Source organism: Thamnophis elegans, chromosome 14 (genome assembly GCF_009769535.1).
Source record: "Thamnophis elegans isolate rThaEle1 chromosome 14, rThaEle1.pri, whole genome shotgun sequence".
Lineage (NCBI taxonomy): Eukaryota > Metazoa > Chordata > Lepidosauria > Squamata > Colubridae > Thamnophis > Thamnophis elegans.
The window spans coordinates 42,610,762-42,634,501 of NC_045554.1; the positions used below are offsets into that span (position 1 = coordinate 42,610,762).

Below are 23,740 nucleotides of genomic sequence, written 5' to 3' on the forward strand. Positions count from 1 at the left end.
GAGCTAGAAGGAGAAGGAAAAGAGGGAGGAGGAGGAGGAGAAAGAGAAGGAGTGGTAAAGAAGCAGAAGGAGAAGGAGTAGGAGGAGAAGGAAAAAAGAAGAGGGGAAAGGAGGAGGAAGGAGAAGGAGAAGAAAAGAAGGAGAAAAAGAAGAAGGGGGAAAGGAGGAGGAAGGGAAAAGAGAAGGAAGGAGGAGAAGAAAAAAGAAGAGGGTAAAGGAGGAGGAAGGGAAAGGAAAAGAGAAGGAAGGAGGAGAAGAAAAAAGAGAAGAAGAGGGAAAAAGAGGAGGAAGGAGAGGGAAGAGAAAAGAAAGAGAAGAAGGGAGGAAAGGAGAAAGAAGGAGAAGAAACAGTTTCAGCAGCCACTCTCGCCCGGACCGACAGCGGCCAAGGTGAGGCTCCGGGACGGCTGGCCGGGCATCGCAGGCGCGGGGTTGGGCAGCCTGGCAAACACCCCTCTGCTGGGCCCAGCAAAGGAGGGGCGTGGGCGTCCTGGCCTCCTCCCCCCCCTCCTTCTTTGATGACCACCGCCCGCTTTGGCGTCCCCTCTGCTGGCGGGGAGGGTCCTGGCGTGCGGGGAGTGGTGCTGGTGGTTTTGGGGAGGGGGTTTCGCTGGCTGGGCTATAAAACAAGGGGAAAGAGCAGGGTCCCAAGGTCGCCCACCTCCTTCCCCATGCTTTCCAGATGTTGCCAGGGGCAAGAGCGATAACCCTTTGGGGAGGCGGCCCTGTCTGTCTGGATCTCTTGCCTCTGCCCTGGTCCTCGCCTAGCTGGGGAATGTGGTGGTGGGGGCTGATGTGGGGGGTGGATGAAAGGGTCAAGGTGGGGGGTCTTGACCTACAGAGATACCCTTGCCGAAGGTAAGAGGATTAACAGGTGACCGAAGGATTTGGGGAGGGAAGGGTAAGTCATGGCTTCTTGAAACACTTTCGTCTTCCTGGAGGTGTTGTGTATGTATACACAACTTGGGTACCTGCTCAAACAAAGCTGTTCTTGTTGAGGACTTAAAGTAGACCAAAGTGTAATGATCTCAACACAGATGGTGCTGAATCTTCTTGGGGGAAGGGTCTTGTGTCCTGGAGCAGCAGCCGATGGATGATGTGAGGATGGGGGCTTTGAGTGAAAAGGACTGCTACCATTTTCCGTTCTGCTCCTCCAATAAGCCAGAAATCATAGCTTAAGAAGGCCTTGTTCCCAAATCGGCGCTTCTTGGGAATGAGAGTTTCACATCTTCTGAGGGTTTATGGAGGTTGAAGATTAACAAGGCCGAAGGCTGGTGGAGCCTTCCGTTCTAAGTCACCTTGGAAAGATGATTGTAGATAAGAAGACGTTGGATAACCCTTTGTCTGAAGTGGTGTAGGGTTTCCTGCCTAGGCAGTGGGTTGGACTAGAAGACCTCTAAAGTACCTTCCAACTCTCTTACTCTCTTCTCTTCTCTTCTCCTCTCCTCTCCTATTCTATTTTATATTCTATTCTAAATCCTATTCTATTCTATTCTATATCCTATTCTATTCTATGCTATTGTATGCTATTCTAAATCCTATTCTATTCTATTCTAAATCCTATTCTATTCTATTCTATATCCTATTCTATTCTATGCTATTATATGCTATTCTAAATCCTATTCTATTCTATTCTAAATCCTATTCTATTATATGCTATTGTATGCTATTCTAAATCCTATTCTATTCTAAATCCTATTCTATTCTATTCTAAATTCTATTCTATTCTATTCTATAATCTTGGCTTGCGCAGATGAAAAGCCTGCTCCAAAATAAGGAAGGCTGCTGTACCACATCTGTATGAATCCTGGAATTGCATCGCATGGGTGGGAAACGGTGGTGGGATTCAAATAATTTAACAACCGGTTCTTGGCCCTAATGATTCCTTCCAAAAACCAGTTCACCAAACAGCTCAGAAAGTTAACGACTTATTCCTTAGCCTTTCCCTTCTCCTGGCAGCTCTGCGCACGCACACACTGCAGTGGTGTGATTCAAATAATTTAACAACCGGTTCTCTGCCCTAATGATTCCTTCCAAAAACCAGTTCACCAAACAGCTCAGAAAGTTAACGACTTATTCCTTAGCCTTTCCCTTCTCCTAGCAGCTCTGCGCACGCACACACTGCAGTGGTGTGATTCAAATAATTTAACAACCGGTTCTCTGCCCTAATGAGATTTCTTCCAACAACCAGTTCACCAAACTGCTCAGAAAGTTAACAACCGGTTCTCCCGAAGTGGTGCGAACTGGCTGAATCCCACCACTGGGTGGGAATCACCCATTGAGTTAAACCATCCTTTGTTTAACCAGGATTTGATGAATGCCTTGTAGTTGAGTAGGGTTAAGTAGCACCCTAAGTCAAACACATTTTCCGGTGTGCAACCACAGGCCAGTGTAAGCTGTGAAATACAGACCAGCCAACTGAAGCTTCCTAAAATTAATACAGGGTCGGGTTGTGCAAAACACTCAGCCGAAGTCCTTGGCAAAACAAGTTGGCGTGAACGTAACAATATTTTTTGGGGGGTGATGGTTAAGGCAGACGTGTCTTTTGCAAGTCCTGTGTCTGATTCAAGAGTTCTTCCTGGTTTTCTCTGCCCACATATGCATGAACAGACACTTCTCTTCACTCCAAGAGGAACTGTCATTTTGTGTGTGTTTGTGTGCGTGCGTGCGTGCGTGCGTGTGTGTATTTGTCTGGGGACAGCTTCCAAGTACCATCAGACTTGCAAACAACACAACGGTTTTAGCGGGTTTTTTTGGTTGTTGTTCACAAGCGTTTCACAACCTTCGTGTAGAATATTTGTTGTGTTTCGGTGAGGGTGCTCCTTGATATGAAGTCTTTTCAAGCCATCATGGTTGGCTTCTTCACACAGCATGCTAAACCCCAGTTAAACCCAATGCAGGCTTAATCTGCCTTGGCTCAGCTATCTCAGAAAATGCTACGAGGTCAAAGGGGGGTGGGGGGGTTTCAGTTTGACTCCACTGTATACAAACTAAAACGCAATGAGCACACTTGTGGCTTGGTGTGTCATGTTCCTCTAGACCAGGGGTGTCAAACTCAAAGCCTGCGGTCCGGGTATGGCCCGTGGAGTGTGCTTAGATCTGGCCCGCAGAACGACTCTTGAAATAGCGAAGGACCAGCCCGTGGTGCTTCTCCCAGCGAAAATGGAGCTCAAGAGAGACCGTATGCAGCTCGCCCGGGCTCCATTTTTGGCCACGATGGCCTCCTGGAGCCGTCTGCCAGCGAAAACGGAGGCAGGCCACACACGGCCTCTCCAAGCTGGCAGAGGGCTGCAGGAGGCCGTCATAGCCAAAAACGGACCCTTGACAAGTGACTTTGAGCTGACCACGCCCCCAGCCACACACACACAATCCTCCCCCCGCCCAAGGTCAAACACAATGGCCGTCAATGAAATTGAGTTTGACACTCCTGCTCTAGACTGTGCCTCATTTATAATTCCCACTACAGTATAAATCTGACATTTGGGTTAATTCAGACAGCCATGGTTGAGTTTACCCTGAATTCGTGGTTGCATGGACACAGCCTCTTTCTCTGTCCTGTTTCTAAGTTCTTGCTGATGTTGTGCCGCAAGGCTTCGAAAAAGTGACACGCGTCAACAGAAAAGGAACCCAGCCTTACCATGTCCTACGCGAGCTCGGGGCGCAGCCCTCTGCGCCCTACGCAGGGACGTTAGAATAGAATAGAATAGAATTTTATTATTTGTATGCCGCCCTTCTCCGGGAGGACTCAGGGCGGCGAACAATTCAAGGGAGAAAAAAAGGGGGAACATAAAAGACAAAATACAGATAATAAAAATAGACAACAGTCGCACAACCATACATGTCGAGAGGGGAGGGAACTCATCATCCCCAGGCCTGCCGGCAAAGCCAGGTTTTGACGGCTTTTCGGAAGGCCTGGAGAGAGGTGAGGGTCCAAATCCCTGCGGGGAGTTCATTCCAGAGGGCCGGAGCTGCCACAGAGAAGGCCCTCCCCTGGGTAATAGCCAGGTGGCATTGGCTGGTAGATGGCACCCGGAGGAGGCCGACCCTGTGAGATCTAATGGGTCTGTGGGAGGTAACTGGCAGCAGGCGGTCTCTCAAGTACCCAGATCCAATACCATGAAAACCATGTTGTGGTTTTGTTGTTTTTTTTGCAAAAGGGGGCACTCAATTAGCAATTGACAACCATCTCACATTGTGCAGAATGCAGGCATCTGCCTGCCCGCTGATGACCCGCCTTTCCCTCCGAGTGCGAGGAAGCAAATATTTCACCAAGTGACATCTGTTCGCCAATCGGCAGCGTAATCTACTCCTCAAATCACCCTGCTTCGTTTCCCTTTTTCAAGAAGGTTTCCGTTTGGCGGAGCCACTTCTGCCTTTTTGTAAGGCCTCCCGACACAGATTCAACGTGTCGCAAAAAAAAAAAAAAAACCAGAAGGGAAATCGTACTTCTCTGAAATGTTTTCGGGGCTGAAAAAGCAGACAGGGTGTGTGTGTGTGTGTGTGTGTGTGTGTGTGTGTGTAGTTTGGAAAAAAAGTGGAAACATGGCAAATTTTTTGTTCTGGGCAAGCATCGCGTTTCGTGGAACCGAACGGGGGGGGAACGGGACGGCATAAATTTCCAGCGTTTCATTTTGGAAGGAGCCTTTATTGTTGGAAACCTGATTCTGTTTGCCAGAAGGAAAAGTGTCTCACCAAAATTGCTTCCCGGTAACATAACTTGACATAAGGGATGTGGTGGCTCAGTGGCTAAGACGCTGAGCTTGTCGATCAGAAAGGTCGACAGTTCGGCGGTTCGAATCCCTAGCGCTGCGTAACGGAGTGAGCTCCCGTTACTTGTCCCAGCTTCTGCCAACCTAGCAGTTCGAAAGCATGTAAAAAATGCAAGTAGAAAAATAGGGACCACCTTTGGTGGGAAGCGAACAGCGTTCTATGTGCCTTTGGCATTTAGTCATGCTGGCCACATGACCGCGGAGATGTCTTTGGACAGCACTGGCTCTTCAGCTTTGAAACGGAGAGGAACACCGCCCCCTAGAGTCAGGAACGACTAGCACGTATGTGCAAGGGGAACCTTTACCTTTAATAAAAGTTTGAGTTGATGGCCCTGTTAACAGTTTTAAATAGGTTTGTGATTTGAAAAAAGTGCATCTAAAGAAAAGTGTGTGTTTTGTTTTGACCGACATGAATGCGGACAGAGAGTCCTGGACTTACAACTCGATGCTTAGCGACTGGCTGAAAATATGATGGACTTCTCCAGGTGTGTTTACAGAACCTGGTTTAGAGGTTCTGATGGCTGTTTCCCCCCAATCGCATGATCCCATTTCAACTGGGGGTCAACTGACCCATTGGGAGCATCCAATGGTGATGTGACCACGTTTTACAATATTTTGGCCCCAAATTGCCATTTAATTGCCATTTGGCCCAAAATTGTCCATGGTGAATAATTGGTTCACTGAATGACCGCAGTGTTTGCTTGGTGACTCCAGCGTTCACTTAACAACTGCCTCAAAAAAAAGGTTGTAAAATGGAGTCGGTCTCATGGATGATCGGCTTTGCAACTGTAAAAGTTTGACTACATTGCGGTCCTACATTGAGAACTACTGTATGCTTTTCAGTGCGATTTTGGACAAAAGCAACTTGCGCTTCTCTTCCTTATTGTCGTGTCATCTTCCTGCATAGCCGCTTCCCCGTTCTGACCATCTAAATGCCGAGTGTCAATCAAATCACACGAGAAAGATTGCAATAGCAGGTCTCTCTCCGTAAGTCCATAATGGGAGATGGCCATGGGTGGGATTCAGCTGGATCGGACCGGTTCGGTTGAAGCGGATGCTAATTTTGCATCTGGTTTGCCAAACCAATTGTTGAAAGGATTGGCTGGCCCCGCCCACCCCTCCCCTCCCAGGAGTCTCCACCTGGCCTGCTCATCATGCCAGGTAAGTACAGGGACTGCACGGAGGATCTGGGAGGGCAAAAAACAGGCCTACCAGAAGTTCTGGAAGTCCAGAAACGGGCCTGATTCCGGCTTCTGGAGAGACTCTGGAGCCTGGGCGAGGCCGTTTTCGCCCTCCCGGAGGCTCAGCAAAAGCCTCCGGAGTCTGGGGAGCAGTAGTGGGATTCAAATAATTTAACAACTGGTTTTCTGCCCTGATGACCAGCTGGGTAGGCGGGGCTCAGTGGTCATGTGACTGGGTGGGCGTGGCCAACTCAACATCACTCAAGTCGATGGGCGCTTCGCCTTAGCTGTTACAATGGTAATAAGGGTTAACTGGAGAGGCAGTTTCTGTAAGCAGGGTAATAAAGATCAGGCTAGAAACAACACCAGAATGTTTCCTTCCTGCCTTTTTTACAGGATTAGCTCTGTAAAGTGGGGAAAAAAACAAAAGGAGATTTCTTCCAACAACCGGTTCTCCAAACTGTTTAGAAAGTTAAGAACCGGTTCTCCCAAATAGGTGCGAACTGGCTGAATCCCACCACTACTGGGGAGGGTGAAAATTCCCACCCCTGCCATGGTGCAGGAGGCCGAATAGGCCATGCCACCCCCATGGCCATGCCCCCCAGCAACCGTGCAGAGAACCTGTTGCTAAATTTTTTTTAATCCCACGCTTCCTTCCTGTGTACGCCTGAGATAGTTACCACATGGTTTTAGGATCCCTCCTACTCCGCAGGATTGTGGCTTGTAAGGCAACGAAGGATTTCCTTAAAAGGGAGATAGTAAGAACTCTTAGGGTGTGCAATGCTGTCTTTTCATGCCGGACAAATGGTGACTTATCCCCCTTGGTATGGAGGAATGACAAACAACAGAGGACACGAACGAACCGTGTAGAGAAAATATCCTACTTGCCAGGACCTGTTTCCAAATGCAGGACTTGACCTAAGCTGACGAAAAACAGAATGTGGCGCAAGCAGAGTGAGTTTACAAGCATGGTAGAGCACGCATAATTAAGCAGAAAAGACAGAGGTACGTTCAAGAACTAATTTAGAACTTGGTTGGGGAGAGGATGGATCCTGATCACAAGTGTTTTCTCCTTTAATCTGTATTTTAAAAACCCTCCACATTTCTTCTTCTGCTCTCCGTCACGCCATCTCTTTATATCTGAGTTAAATGGCAAGCTAGTTCTGGTACATGTCTGTTCTGACCCCCCTCCTCCGTCCAGTAACAAATGCCGAGACAAGCTTAAATGAGAATGTCCTTTAATAACAAGTTCAGACTCTCGGTGGCTGAAAGCCAAGTAAACAAACAGATAAGGACCTTGGCAGCAAGGCCAACAAACTTTGGCAGCAATTCAGACAAACTCTGGCAGCAATCCAGCCTGCCAAGTTTGTTTCTCTGTAGTCAAAGTGTTGAGTTCTGCAAGAAGGGTGTGGCGCAAGCAGTCTTTTTTATAGTCTGGAGAGGAGCCTAATGACCATCAGCTGAGCGTAATTACCTCCTGTAATTACGTAGTTGTTCTTGACGCTGTAGCCCTTCAACAGCATAGGTGTTAGCCTATGCTTAAGATCAGGAATGATTGAAATTGTTTAAAGTTAGCTTAGCAAGAAGAAGCTAAGATCAATGTAGAGATGTTATTAATTTTTTTTGTTTCTTTTTTCTCAATAGATTTTAGACTGTGTTTGTTAAAAATCTATACCGTGTACGGGTTCTGGGAAGTCGGGGGGGGGGTCGGAGGTGGGGGGTCGGGGGGAGAGTGGGGGTCGGGAGGGATAGATATTAGGCTAGACACGATGTGTTAGATCTCAATGCAATGTGACTTCACATGTATACTGTTTTTCTTTAATTTTTCTTTAAAAATAGGATAAGCCAAGTACATTAACATATACTGGAAATACACCAAGGGGAGGAGGATTAGGAAAGAAGAAGGATGGGTAGAGAGGGATGGGAGAGAGGGGGGGGAAGGTGAGGAGGAAGGGGGGGAGTGGATTTGGAGAGAGGAGTGGTAGAGGGGGAGGGGAAGTAGGGTAGAGGGGGATGATGGAGGGAAGATAGAAAGTTGGAGGGTGGTGGAAGAAAGAGGTGCAGGGAGAATGGAAGAGGTATATTAGGCTTTTATTTTCTGGGGCATTGTCGACAAGAGGAATTGATGCAATTATTGTTTAATACTGTATGGTGTATACATGTGAGTGTATGAAAATGAAAAATAAAACTATATATACTATATCTATCTATATCTATCTATCTATCTATCTATCTATCTATCTATCATCTATCTATCTATCTATCTATATACATACATACACACACACACACACACACACACACACACATACATATATATATGTGTGTGTTTTATTTGTGCTGATAAATAAATAAAGGGAGACTAGTATAGATCTATTTCAAGCTATTTAGCTCTCATCAGCTAGCCATACCCTTACTGGGATTCGAACCTGTGCTATATTGCATCTTAGGCAAACGTCTTAGCCATTATGCCACAGGTCTCCTCCTTATCAGCTGAAGCCAGGGAAGAAGGTATATATTTAGTGTCACAACCCCTGGTAAGCCCCAATTATGGGAGGAAGCTAATTGCTTCCATCATCTGTCAATCGGCTCGTCACAAGAGTTCATCACGACAGAAACCCAATATTTTTACTGTTGCCTTTGTTATATTTGTGTTTTATTTGTGCTGATAAATAAATAAAGGGAGACTAGTATAGATCTATTTCAAGCTATTTAGCTCTCATCAGCTAGCCATACCCTTACTGGGATTCGAACCTGTGCTATATTGCATCTTAGTGTGTACACATACATACAAAAAAACCCCAAAAAAACAGCATGCATCCCGGAACAACTCGCAACTGGTTTCTGGATCACTCTCCCTTGTCTCCTCCCCACTGATCCAAGGCTCAGGCACCACCTGGTCTCTCTGCGCCCTGCTCAGAGTCGGAACCCTGTCCAGGGTCCTCCACATCCTCCAGGGCCGACTCATAGGGCCCCTCGCTGTTGGAGTCTGGTGGCAGCTCCAACGGCTCCTGCTGGGCCACAACACATGTCTCTGTAGATTCTCCCATCATCTAGGCCGGTGGTTGTCCCAAAGGTGCTGTTTCAAGAGGCCCCTGGACTTCCTGGTTTTTTTTTGAAGAACTTTCGCTTCTCATCCAAGAAGCTTCTTCAGCTGAAGAATGGATGAGAAGTGAAACATCTTCAAAGAAAAACAAGAAAGTCCCGTTGCCTCTTGATAGTTCATTTGTTGATCGGTGCAGCTAATCGTGTTAAGCCGAAGTTAGACAAAATATACATTGTGCAAATCCATCCGGATCTGGTTTATTCAACAACTATGTTATTTTAGTGTGTGTGTGAAAACTCAAGACTTCTGTTGTGGTTTGCATCTCTCTCTACTGCCTCTCTTATCACTCCATTATCCTACTCCGTTTCCTTCTTTATGTTGGCATGTGAATAGCAATAACACTTATATACCGCTTCATAGTGCTTTTACAGCTCTCTCTAAGTGGTTTACAGAGTCAGCATTTTGCCCCCAACAATCTGGGTCCTCATTTTACCCACCTCGGAAGGATGGAAGGCTGAGTCAACCTTGAGCCAGTCAGGATAGAACTGTTGGCTATGGGCAGAGTCAGCCTGCAATAGCAATGGCACTTAGATTTATATACCGCTTCACAGTGCTTTTACAGCGCTCTCTAAGCGGTTTACAGAGTCGGCATTTTGCCCCCAACAATCTGGGTCCTCATTTTACCCACCTCGGAAGAATGGAAAGCTGAGTCAACCTTGAGCCAGTCAGGATCGAACTGTTGGCTATGGGCAGAGTCAGCCTGCAATAGCCATGGCACTTAGATTTATATACCGCTTCACAGTGCTTTTACAGCGCTCTCTAAGTGGTTTACAGAGTCAGTATTTTGCCCCCAACAATCTGGGTCCTCATTTTACCCACCTCGGAAGGATGGAAGGCTGAGTCAACCTTGAGCTGGTGAGACTGGAACTGCCAAACTGCAGCCAGCAGAATTGATGTGCAATACTGCACTCTAACCACTGTGCTACCTCGGCTCTATTTGTATACATTATATGAGTGAATATTTAGGAATTCGTTGTACCAATGTGCTCAGATCTGAGGTTCCGTGGAAGATAAAAATTATAAAAATCTTGACTCAACATATCTCTCATTGTCATCTCTTGACAATGGGTAATAGTCCACATGTCTAAAGATCCCAAACTTGAGGAACACTTTTCTGATTGTCCCAGAAGTGCTTTTTCAAGAGGCACCTGGACTTTCTGTTTTTTTTCTTTGAAGACATTTCGTTTCTCATCCAAGAAGTTTCTTCAGCTGATTCGACCCCGGCAGCTTCATAATCCCGTCATGGAGTTACATCCTGACCTATTAGAATTTAACACTTTTTGACAGATCTCTCTTTTTTTTTTTACAGATCTCTGTTTTGGTTTCTCAATGCATTCTCTTCCATTTATAAGTTTCCCCACGTTTCAGAACTGTGGTTTCAGAACATTTTCTGTGAAAGCCACAGCAAGATCTGTCGTGAAGACACCAGTTCTGAAAAGGTTTTGATGTCTAAGGGGTTGGCCTTGTGAAGACAGGAGTTTAATCAGTGTAGGACGGAAGATAAAGAGATCTTAACGTTTAAATGGTGGGCTACATATTTGTGGGGTAAACTTTCAGAATTGCTTTAAAAATAAAACCCAGTACAATATCAATCGGCTCTGAAAATGTGAAACTTATTTTCCTGCACTTTACAGCTATTTCTGTTCTGAGAAGATGGCTTTTAAACTGAGTCAAACGAACAACTAAATATAGCAACTAAATCAGCTACTGTGGCCTGATGTATTAAAATAAAGGTATTAAAATAAAACTTGCTTGGCTTGAGTCTGCCTTAGGCTTTATAAGGGCCGTTGCTGCTTTTAAATCATGGTTTACAGCTTTGTTGTTATTGTTAGTTGTGAAGTCATGTCCGACCCATCGTGACCCCATGGATAATGTTCCTACAGGCCTTCCTGTCCTCTACCATCCTCTGAAGTTGATTTACGCTCACGCCGACTGCTTCAATGACTCCATCCAGCCACCTATTTCTCTGTCATCCCCTTCTTCTTCTGCCCTCCATCATTCCCAGCATGAGGCTCTTCTCCAGTGAGTCCTTCCTTCTCATTAGGTGGCCAAAGTATTTGAGTTTCCTCTTCAGGATCTGGCCTTCTAAAGAGCAGTCAGGGTTGATCTCCTCTAGGACTGACCGGTTAGATTGCCGTGCAGTCCAAGGGACTCGCAGGAATCTTCTCCAGCACCCTAGTTCAAAGGCCTCAATTCTTTGGTGGTCAGCCTTTCTTATGGTCCAACCTTCACAGCCATATATTACAACTGGGAAAACCATAGCCTTGAATATACACCCTTTTGTTGGCAGGATGATGTCTCTGCTTTTTGGTATGCTGTGTAGATTTGCCATAGCTTTCCTCCCCAGGAGCAAGTGTCTTTTAATTTCTTGGCTGCAGTCCCCTTCTGCGATGGGACTGCAGCCAGCTGCTGGTTACAGCTTACCATGTTACAAAAATCCAGCTAACTGTGTTTCTACAACAATGGTGGTTCAACGGCATGGTGTGATGGGTGTACATATTCAATGCACTGCTTCCCATCACTGTAGATCCTAAATCGTGATTCAGAAACCACAGTGCTGATTCATTGCATAAGCAACAAACCCATTATGGTTTTTTTTTTAAAATATAAACTACAAACCCATTCCAGTGTTGCATATGGTATGACTGTATCCTGTATGACTACACCAATTGAGTTTTCAGTCAACCATCCTTTCCATCTTCCACGCTGCCTCTGATTAAGGGGGAGCAGGGGGGTCTTTTTGATGCTGTCACCCTGTTTGTGAAACATCTCCAGATGTTCTGATGAATTCAGAGATGACGTTTGGCGGTGATTAAGCAGACTGTACTTGTAAGCTGGGAATTGAACACCGCGACACATCTGCGTTGTTTCCAAATCATTTCCTAGTTTCCTCACTTCCTCACTTTTCCTAGGGACAGTCAAATTAGTTGAACCAAACAAACCCTGATTTACTAACTATATCATGGTTATTCGAACCAAGGGCAGGTATATGATGCACTCCCATCCCATGTCTGCAATAATCTATGATTAGGATCACTGAGACTCAGTGGCTAAGATGCTGAGCTTGTCGATCAGAAAGGTCGGCAGTTTGGTGGTTAGAATCCCTAGCGGCGCGTAATGGAATGAGCTCCCGTTACTTGTCCCAGCTTCTGCCAACTTAGCAGTTTGAAAGCATGTAAAAATGCAAGTAGAAAAATAGCAACCAACTTTGATGGGAAGATAACAGTGTTCCGTGTGCCTTCGGCATTTAGTCATGCCGGCCACAGGACCATGGAGACGTCTTTGGACAGCGCTGGTTCTTGGGCTTTGAAACGGAGATGAGCACCGCCCCCTAGAGTCAGGAATGACTAGCACATATGTGCGAGGGGAACCTTTACCTTTTATGCTTAGGATTGTATGCCTGTTTTTCCATCCAAGACCACACTCTGAGATTTTATTGCATAAATATTCAGGTATTTGCCACTATTGCAGATTTTATTTTTCTTTCTCTGGCAAGACATTTTAATTGGCTTTAGTTCTGACAGGAAATCTTGAAATGTTAGACTGGTGACGTCCCCCTGTTGTTTCTGAGTTCCCAGCTTAATCCCCTTCTTCTGTAGCTTTTTTCATAATGCTTTTTTACCTCATTCGCTGATTCTTGGCTTTCTGTAGCAGCTAATTATGCAGAATTTCTCAAAAGCCCATTGAAAGACGGAATAAACGATTCCAGCTGCTTCTGGTTTTTTATCTTTCCTTTTGGGCTGGCTCTGAAATACTAGCAACTCCTTTGGAATTCACTGGGACTTACTCAGACGTATATTCACAGGAATTAAAGAGCCAGTTTTTGGGAGAAAAAAATAACACACAAATATTTTCAAGCCATGTTTTCCTGCAGGAGAGCATCTCAGTTCAGGCAGTGGATGATGGGTAGTGCCTTTTCTTACCAAGTCCATAAAAGGCCTTGGATGTGATCGGTAAACCAAGGAATCTGGGGAAAAAATGTGTAAATCATTTGGATACCTTGTATTTCCAATCATTGATAAAATCTGTTCCATGTGTCATTGTATTCTGTCTCCCTTTGTTTTTTATTTCTAATGTTAGTCTATCCATTTCTGCACAAGTTAATACCTTCCTTATTATCTCCTTTTCTGAAGGGGGGCGTTCACTTTTCCATTGCTGTGCATACACCATTCTCACTGCTGTCAGGATGTGAAGCATTAGGTATATTGACCCTTTGCTATAGCCTTCGGTTATAATACCTAATAGTATTTAGTATTTAGTATTTATTGAACATTTATAGGCCGCCCTTTTCCCTGAGGGGACTCAGGGCGGCTTACAACAATGAGGGAAGGGAGTGCAAGACAAGACATAAAAGAAAAACGTGAGTAAAAAAAATTAACCATAAAACACAACATTCACTCAACATTCGGGCGGGGTGAGAGTAAAATCCTATCCCCAGGCCTGACGGGATAGCCAGGTCTTAAGGGCCGTGCAGAAGGCCTGGACTGTGGTGAGGGTGCGGATCTCCATGGGGAGGTTGTTCCATAGCGTCGGGGCTGCAACTGAGAAGGCTCTCCTCCGCGTAGTCGCCAGTCGGCACTGACTGGCGGATGGAATTCAGAGGAGGCCTACCCTGTGCGATCTGATGGGACGCAGGGAGGTAATTGGCAGAAGGCGGTCTCTCAAATAGCCAGATCCACTACCATGGAGCGCTTTATAGGTGGTAAGTAGGACCTTGAAGTGCACCCGACGATCAACAGGTAGCCAGCGGAGGAGGATCGATGTTATGTGGGCGAACCGTGGTGCGCCCACGATCACTCGCGCGGCCGCATTCTGGACTAGCTGAAGTCGCCGGATGCTCTTCAAGGGCAGCCCCATGTAGAGCACATTGCAGACAATGGTGGGTTTCAAAAATTGTTCGAACCTACTCTGTGGGTGTGGCCTCCTTTGTGGGAGTGGCTTGCCACCCATGTGATCGGATGGGAGTGGCTTGCCGCCCATGGGACCGGATATGAAGATGCCGACGACACTTGTCAGAACCACCTTAAATTACCTCCCACACAGCACTGGCATGCATAAGAATATGATGTCAACTTGTTTTTTAAAAGGCATCTTTGGTTTGCGTTAAAACAACTTCAACACACGCAATGTTCTGATTGCACCACAAACGCAGGAGTCATCCTTCCCTTTCACAGAGGCACTGAGTTTTATAAATAGGAGCATGATAGGGTAGAATAATCATATCCAAGGACCAGTGGTGGGTTTCAAAACAGTTTGGAACCGCTTCTGTAGGTATGGCCTGCTTTCCGGGTCCACTGGTGGAACCTCTTCTAACCGCTTCGGTAGATTTGATGAACCGGTTCTACCGAATAGGTGCGAACTGGTAGGAACCCACCTCTGCTAATAGAAGTAATTCTGGCTTAAATTCTATACGTTGTCCAACCATTTTTTCTAGCTACATCTGAATTTATAACCGAAATTTCCTTGCTTTTGTTACAGGTCCACCACATGTGGTAGTAGGTACCTGATAGTAACCAGCAACTTCTTAAAACCCTCCAGAGATGCAAAGCTCATTTCCTCCTTAGGTACACTGTTCCACTGTCTTATAGAATAATCAAGAAGCTTTTATTATATTTACAGGTGAAACTTGAAAAATTAGAATATCGTGCAAAAGTTCATTTATTTCAGTAATTCTAATTTTCTGAGATGGTGGATTTGGGGTTTTCATGAGCTGTACACCATAATCATCACAATTATGACAAATTGCGGCTTGAACTATCTTGCTTTGCATGTAATGAGTCTTATCTCATATATTAGTTTCACCTTTTAAGTTGCATTACTGAAATAAATGAACTTTTGCACGATATTCTAACTTTTCGAGTTTCACCTGTAGATGGAATCTAGGCTAGCCATAACCTCTTCCTGTTGCTTATCGCTCTGCTTGTGATAGTTTTGGCCTTTTAACCTCCCTTTATGAACTTTTTATACTTCTTGCCTCCCAGCGATGCATCTTACTACCTTAACCTACAGTCCTGGTTTGAAAGAGGGACAATACAGCTTGGGAAGGAAAAGGAAAAGGAGGAGCGGGGAGATCAATCAATTTAAGGTAACAGCTCTTTCAGCTGTAAGGCAGATGTGTTGGCTATATCGAAGCTGGGCGTTGATCCAATGGCAACGCAAATAGTTTCAAAAATTATTGGAATGGAGATTTGTCTTGGCCTGATCGGGTGTTGTTGGATAATATCCTGTTAGAGGCAGTTTTTATATTTAAAAAAATCCCTTACTGGCTGGCTTCCATCTCTTCTGTTAGGGTGGTTTCCTAAAATCCATACCCGTGTTCATTAGGATCTGGTAGAGGGCCAAAGGCTGTTTAAATGGATTAATTAATTAAATAAATCAGAATTGGATTAGATCACCCACAAACTCTGGTTTATAAACCACACTGACTTCCATGGATGGATGGATGGATGGATGGATGGATGGATGGATGGATGGACGGATGGACGGATGGACGGATGGACAGATGGACGGATGCAAATTCTGTGTGTCTTCTAGCTTTGCCAGAAAAGTAGTGACAGCAGAATACCAGATACAATTGGTTTGCTTTTAGGAGCAAGAGAAGCAAAAGGGACTTTCTTGCTTTGCAGCTCTCTGAGCTTGGTGGCTTTCCAGCACTGAGGATGTCACCTAGTTGGGTCATGAAATGTCTACAAGAGGCTCGGCTGAAACGTCTGCCAAGAAAACCACCAAGCTCAGAGAGAACCAAGGGCCTATAGTTCAACCCTGAACTACAACTATTCTCTTCTATCGGTTTCTAGAGCTCCACAGATACACCTGCATGCTTCCTCCAAGCTTTCCTCAAAACCAAGTGAGCCTTTGATGATCTGCGCAGCTCTAGCTACTGATAGAGGAGTTCAGGGTTGAACTGTGGGGTCCTTGGTGCTCTCTGAGCTTGGTGGTTTTCTTGGCAGACGTTTCATGAACCAAATTGGTGACATCGTCAGCGCTAGGACCCTACTCCCGTCTAGCGCTGATGACGTCAACTAGTTTGGTCATAAAACATCTGCAAAGAAAACCACCAAGCTCAAGAGAGCGCCAAGGACCTCACAGCTCTTGTTGTTGGGTGTTGGGTTTCCTGCTCCAGCGTGGAAGCTTTGGTGTCATAGGTTGTGTTTAATACACCCTCAGGACAAGGGGTTCTTTACAATGCAACAGTCCTAGTTTTCTGCAAAAGTTAATTTGAGCAAGAGAGAAAGGCGTTCTAGGAAGCTTCTGTACCAGTTTGATTTGATGTACCATGTTTCCCCCAAAATAAGACAGGGTCTTACTTTCTTTTGACACCCCCCCCTGATATAAGCGCTTGGCCTTATTTTCAGGGAGGTCTTATTATTTTTGAGCTGCAGGAGGCGTCGAGCGTGGTCACCTCCTGGCTGCCGCTGTGTTGCAATATTTTCGGGGAGGGCTTATTTTCAGGGGATGGCTTATTTTAGCATGTGATGGCAAACTTACGGCACGTGTGCCAGAGGTGGTATGCAGAGCCCTCTCTGTGGGCATGCGGGCCATCGCTAACTGCTCTTCTGGTTTCGGGCGTGCATGTGATTTTCTCTCAGCTGGTCTTTGCGGGCAGCGGAGATCCAGAAATGGCCTGAAAGTGGCCTGAAAAATGGGGAAAAACCAGGCTGTTTTTCTGCCTGTTTTGGGGATGTTTGGGGGGCTTTTTCTGGGCCATTTTTGTGCCAAAAATGCCCCCCAAAATGGCCCAAAAACGGCCTGAAAAATAGCTGGAAAATGGCCCAAAAATGGCCTGAAAATGACCAAAAAACAGGCATGCACGCACTGGCCAGATAGTCTTCGGGTTTCCGGCACTCTGGTTCCACGCAAATGCATGCACAGGCATACACGTTCCGGTTTGGGCACTTGGTGCCAAAAAGGTTAGCCATCACTATTTTAGCCCATGTGCTCAAAAGACCGATTGGTCTTATTATCCGGGGAGGTCTTATTTTCAGGGAAATGAGGTATTTATTGCAGAAGTGACTGCAATCAGAGGAAATGGTGCCTCGGGTGTTATATCGGGCCTGGGAGTTTCCTTGCTTGGTGTGGCTTTTCAGTGGAGAGCCAATTCTTAATTTCCTACCTTATCACAGAATCAACATCCATTTTTTTCAGCATCTGGCATGGCTATTGTGGACACTGGCGCTGTTGACAGCGAGGGAGAACCTGGGACAGAATTGTTCTTTAAGAGCTGCAAGTCCTTGGGTGGAGGCCAAGAAAGCAGAAGCGAAACTTTCTGTTGAAAAACATGTTTTTCTACTATCCCCCCCAAAAGCTCGAGAAAATACAGGTGGCTCCTGATTGTTTATTTGATGCTTTGTTTGATTAGCAGAGGCTAAACGATGCTTGATGGGGTGGTTTCCTCTTCTTCTTCTTCTTCTTCTTCTTCTTCTTCTTCTTCTTCTTCTTCTTCTCCTTCTCCTTCTTCTTCTTCTTCTTCTTCGTCTTCTTCTTCTTCTTCGTCTTTATTTTTTGTTTTTGTTTTTGTTGTTTTATTAGACATTTATAGGCCGCCCTTTTCCCTGAGGGGACTCAGGGCGGCTTACAATCAAAAAGGAAAGGGAGTGTAGGACAATACAAAAAGAAATGTGCACAACATTTCTTCTTCGTCTTCTTCTTCCTCCTCCTCCTCCTCCTCCACCACCACCACCACCACCACCACCACCACCACCACCACCACCACCACCACCACCACCTGTTCCTTTGTAACTTGTAACCTTATAATCTTACCAGTCCGGCTAATTTTGCAACAGATCTTTGTGAAATTCAGAAAGTACAAGTGACTTCTTCCACCTTTTCAAAACATCTCAGCAGGATGGCCGGTTTTAATGGTAGCACCCAGAATAGAATAGAAATAAGGAATGGAATAGAATAGAAATTAAATTTGTGCATTTAAAAAAAACAATTTAAAACAGCATTCCAGCCAATCCTTCCTCCAGTCTAAAAATCATTTCCATTCAGATTTTTTTTGTCTTTTCTTCCGACTTAAGTTCACTTTAGGATATATTTTATTTTTTGTCTGTGGATTAATTAGCATAACCTGCCAAAGGCAAGCCGAGGAAAATAAGTTACTGGGCAGGTTGAGATGCTGTTCAAATAATGAGGTTGTATCTGCCAAGGTTCACCCTTTCTCATGAGGTGCAGTTCTGTGTGTTCAAATTCTTGTTCCACGTGTTGCTTTTCAAGGGCAAAACTGTACATATGAGCTGTTGGCATCTGTTCAAGGCCACACAGGCCCCATTTAATCTTGTCTCCAGGCTGTTCTGCAATCCATTCTGTTGCACTACAGGTAATAATCCTTGACTTCACGGTCGTAAGTCAAGTGGGATCTGATTATATCACAATTTTGACAGCGATTGTGAAATGCCTTGCAATGTTTATTGACAGAATTCAGATTCCGGATGGGTGATTTTGGCTAGAAATCATTAAAAAAAAAAAAAAGATTGCACGTTACAATCACACAACCACAGAACACTGCAAGCAGTCAGAAATGCAAGGCAGTTGACCGGCAACCCAACTGGGATCATGTGACTGCGGGGATGGGTGCGATGGTCTTACGTCCGAATACATCTGGTCATCTGGTCAGAGCCACCAAAACCATCAAATGTTGAAAATGGCACTGCAAAGAACCATAAATGTTGGCTGATTGTCAAGCACGAAAAAGACAACCACGCGGTGCTGTGGTGTGTGTGGCTTCACACTTCAAAAATGGATCATAAGTACAGATATCCCTCGACTTACAACCTTTGGTTTAGTGTCTGTTCAAAGGGAAGTGAAGTGGAGTAGAGTGGAGCAGAGCAGAGCAGAGCAGAGCAGAGCAGAGCAGAGCAGAGCAGAGCAGAGCAGAGCAGAACAGAACAGAACAGAACAGAATAGAATAACAGAGTTGGAAGATACCTTGGAGGTCTTCAAGTCAAACCCAGGGCTCACCAAGGAAGCCCTATTCCATTTCAGACAAATGTTACCCAAACTTTTCTTTAAAACTTTCAGTGTTGAGCATCCGAAACTTCTGGAGACAAGTTGTTCTACTGATTTAGGAAATTTCTTTTTAATTCTACTTTGATTCTCTCCTTGATTAGTTTCCATCCAATGCTTCTTGTCCTGCCCTCAAGTGCTTTAGAGAATAGTTGACTCCTTCTTCTTTGGGGCAATCCTTGAGATAGCCGAACTCATGTCACCCCTGGTCCTTATTTTCTTTAGGCTAAAAGTAAAGGTTCCCCTCGCACAAGCGTGCTAGTCATTCCCGACTCTAGGGGGCAGTGCTCATCTCCATTTCAAAGCCAAAGAGCCAGCGCTGTCCGAAGACGTCTCCGTGGTCATGTGGCCGGCATGACTCAATGCCGAAGGCTCACAGAACGCTGTTCCCTTCCCACCAAAGGTGGTCCCTATTTTTCTACTTGCATTTTTTACGTGCTTTCGAACTGCTAGGTTGGCAGAAGCTGGGACAAGTCACGGGAGCTCACTCCGTTATGCGGGTACTAGGGATTCGAATCGTCGAACTGCCGACCTTTCTGATTGACAAGCTGGGCCTCTTAGCCACTGAGCCACCGCGTCCCTCTTCTTTAGATTAGACCTAACCAATTCCAGCAACCGTTCTCCTTACGTTTTAGCCTCCAGTCCCCTAATCATCTTTGTTGCTCTTCTCTGCACTCTTATGAGGCTTAGCATTTTCTTCTAAGTCTTTTCCTTTTAGGTTTAGCATCCTTTCTTCTCAAGCACACCTGGGCAAGATTTCTTGACCACCCAGCGAAGGTACAGGGTGCACCGGAGCTGATGATATATATATATATATACATATACATCCTGTTGTTGCCCTCATTGAGCTCAGAGGCATCTCTCTCCCCCTCCCCTTTCCCAGCTCTGTGTAAACGATTGCGGTGCAGATGAAAAGCCTCTCCAGTTACAGTGGAGTCTTTGTTAGGTAACCATTAAATGTACTTGAGGCAGAATGAAATTGGTTTCTGCAAACTGTTGCTACGGAACTGGTGCCTGCGGTTATCGCTGTGCGAGGGAAGAGTTTGTGTGCTTTGCGAGCTAGAACGCTGCTTAAATAGCGGGGCTGTTGTGAGATTTATGGTTATTTTTTTTTCCCCTTCAGACTCTTCCGCACAAGAGCAGCACAAATTAGTTGTTTGCACACACACACAAAAACCCCAGAAACAAAGAAAAGGTTGTCTCGGCGTGCACATTCCTACTTTCGTGGGTGTTCTGCCCTTGTTTAATAGTAGCTATTTTTCTTGGGCCATTTTCCTTTTTTAATTAATAGTCGGAAAGATAGGGGAAGGAAAAGGGAAGGGAAAAGTGTAGGAACAAGGGGAAAAAGAAAGAAAAGAAAATTGACTTCCGATTCCCTTTGGGGCACTCGAATAAGATAATAGCCTCCAACCTCAATGTTTTACTTTTACATTTATGTATGTATGTATGTATGTATGTGTATATATGTATGTATGTATGTATGTATGTATGTATGTATGTATGTATGTATGTATGTTATATTTATGCTGATAAATAAATAAAGGGAGACTAGTATAGATCTATTTCAAGTTATTTAGCTCTCATCAGCTAGCCATACCCTTACTGGGAATATATATATATAGTGTCACAACCCCTGGTATGCCCCAATTATGGGAGGAAGCTAACTGCTTCCATCATCTGTCAATCGGCTCATCACAAGAGTCCATCACGACAGAAACCCAATATTTTTACTGTTGCCTTTGTTATATTTGTGTTTTTATTTGTGCTGATAAATAAATAAAGGGAGACTAGTATAGATCTATTTCAAGCTATTTAGCTCTCATCAGCTAGCCATACGTATGGCTAGCTGATGAGAGCTAAATAGCTTGAAATAGATCTATACTAGTCTCCCTTTATTTATTTATCAGCACAAATAACACACACACACACACACACACACACACACATATATATATAAAATTTATTTTATTTATTAAATTTATAGGCCACCCAACCCCGCAGGACTCTGGGCGGCTTACAAAGCGAAAGGAAAAAGAAAAAGGAAAAAAAGGAAAATAAAAAATGATTTAAAATTCACAACACACAATCGTTCTAGTCGGGGCTGGACCTTTCAATAAGGTCAACAGCCCCAGGCCTGCCGGAACAGCCAGGTTTTAATGGCTTTCCTGAAGGCCATGAGAGTGGGTATGGTCTGGATCTCTGGGGGTAGCTGATTCTAAATGGTCAGAGCAGCCACAGAGAAGGCTCTTCTCCGGGGGCCTGCCAGCCGGCACTGACTGGCTGACGGCATCCGAAGGAGGCCCACCCTGTGGGGTCTTATCGGCCATTGGGAGGTATGTGGTATATTATTTATATAGCCACTTCTATAACAACAAACCTATCTAATCTGTAAAAAAATAAATAAATCACAGTTTCATTTTTTGCCCACCTCGAGCATAAAGTCCAGGGTGGGGGGGGGGGGTTCCAAACACAAAGAAAAGTTTAGGCCATTTTTATATTGCAAATTCCATTTTGCTACGTGCAGCTTGTTAAATGTTATTGCTTTCCACTTGTAAAAATAGAGAAATAAAATGCTGAACAAATGGAAAGTCCCCCTTAGACCAGTATAAGAAATGGAATGAGAGGTGGAATTGCATGCAGTTTGATCCTGTAGCTCCTGAGGAAGCGGACAGGATCCTAGGGAATGTGAGCTTCGGCAGCTAAAAGGTTGCAAGTTAAGGATTACCTGTATAGGTGCCTGGGGAATTCTGGGACTTGAAGTCCACACGTGCTGAAATTAAAAAGCACCAATGTAGAACAAGGATGGACATTTTCCCAGGGACTTGGTCTGCTGGAAGACTGTAGCTGATGTCATATCAAGGATGGAGCTGGAGCAATAGCATTTAGACTTATATACCGCTTCACAGTGCTTTTACAGCCCTTTCTAAGTGGTATCCAGATTCAGCCAATTGCCCCAACAATCCGGGTCCTCATTTTACCCACCTCGGAAGGATGGAAGTCAGAGTCAACCTTGAGCCTGGTGAGATTTGAACTGCCAAATTGCACGCAGCTGGCAGTCAGCAGAAGTAGCCTGCAGTACTGCACTCTCACCACTGCACCACCACAGCTCCTTTTTTACTCCTTCCTTTCTAATAGCACTTAGACTTATACACCACTTCACAGTGCTTTTACAGCCCTCTCTAAGCGGTTTACATAGTTAGCATATTGCCCCCAACAATCTGGGCCCTCCTTTTACCCACCTCGGAAGGATGGAAGGCTGAGTCAACCTTGAGCCTGGTGAGATTTGAACTGCCAAATTGCACGCAGCTGGCAGTCAGCAGAAGTAGCCTGCAGTACTGCACTCTTACCACTGCACCACCACAGCTCCTTTTTTACTCCTTCCTTTCTAATAGCACTTAGACTTATATACCACTTCACAGTGCTTTTACAGCCCTCTCTAAGCGGTTTACATAGTTAGCATATTGCCCCCAACAATCTGGGCCCTCCTTTTACCCACCTCGGAAGGATGGAAGGCTGAGTCAACCTTGAGCCTGGTGAGATTTGAACTGCCAAATTGCACGCAGCTGGCAGTCAGCAGAAGTAGCCTGCAGTACTGCACTCTTACCACCTGCGCCACTGAGGCAGACACCTGTTAAGTCTGCTTTTTAGTGTTTTGTGATGGGCCAAGGAGAAGAATTGCAAGCAGGAGGTCTTCTCCTATACCTATCTGTTGTGACTCAGCAGACGTTTGCTGTGAGTTGAGTCGGGATGCAAGATTAACAATGCAGCTGGGGCTCGTTAGTGACGTCTTCTGGTGATAAAAGGACGGATGGTGCCACGCCCTGGTTGCAGGAGTCAACGTTCATCATTCATTGTTCATCGGTTGTGGTTTGTTTGTGAGAGACACTTGGAGAAGTGATTTGATTTCTGTAACCCGGATTCAAAGAGACACTTGGAGAAGAGCTTTGCTTTCTTTTTGGACACCTGGTTTTGCCGTAAGATATTTTTGTTTTGCATTCTGTTATCTTCTTGTCAGAGACTTTATTTATGTTTATTTTTGGGCTCGCAGCCAGTCTGAGCCGAGGACTGATAAAGTTCTTTCCTTTTAAGTTTGTCTGGCCTGTCGTCTGTTAACGAGCGAGGAAGGGGGGACAGAACACCTATCCCTTCCCAAGTCGCTTGAGTTTCACCAGACTGCCAAATTTGGCTGATGAATTTGGGGGGAAGAGGCAGTTTCCGTTCCAAACCTTATCTCAAATAAATAAATAAATAAATAAACAAACATTGGGCTACTGAAAAAATAATTTTATTTTGGGGTGTTCTGGGTGTGTGTGTGTGCAGGCTGTGCGTTGCTGACCTGAATGTAGAATAGCAAGAGAACAACATCTGAAATATGTTCATGCACCCAGCTATTTTCAGGAAGTCTCTACTGAGAGGGGGAAATCAGGAACAGTATTTTCTGGTTTTCTTAACCTGGAATCATCCAGCTTTAGTGGATGGACTACAACTCCCAGCCAGCACAACTCAAGGTCACCAGACTAATCTCATTTCTTCAAGATGCAGTAAGAGGACCAGCATAGTCATTCCTGATCTGACGCATCAGCAGATTGGGAAGATCTGATAGTGTGGACAAATTCTTCCTAATTTAGGGGTCACCAACCTTTCGGACCTCAGGGACCACTAAATTCATAATTTTAAAT

At 45.1% G+C, this 23,740-nt stretch overlaps 1 protein-coding gene across 1 annotated transcript in view; it reads left to right on the top strand.

The window, feature by feature from the left end:
• The first annotated feature begins 285 nt into the window (after nucleotides 1-285).
• ADCY7 (adenylate cyclase 7) overlaps nucleotides 286-23,740 on the top strand; it is a 90,034-nt gene continuing 66,579 nt past the window's right edge. The window contains exon 1 of the mRNA XM_032230759.1: nucleotides 286-390. The gene's annotated coding sequence lies outside the window, so the exon portion shown is untranslated. The remainder of the gene's footprint in view (nucleotides 391-23,740) is intronic.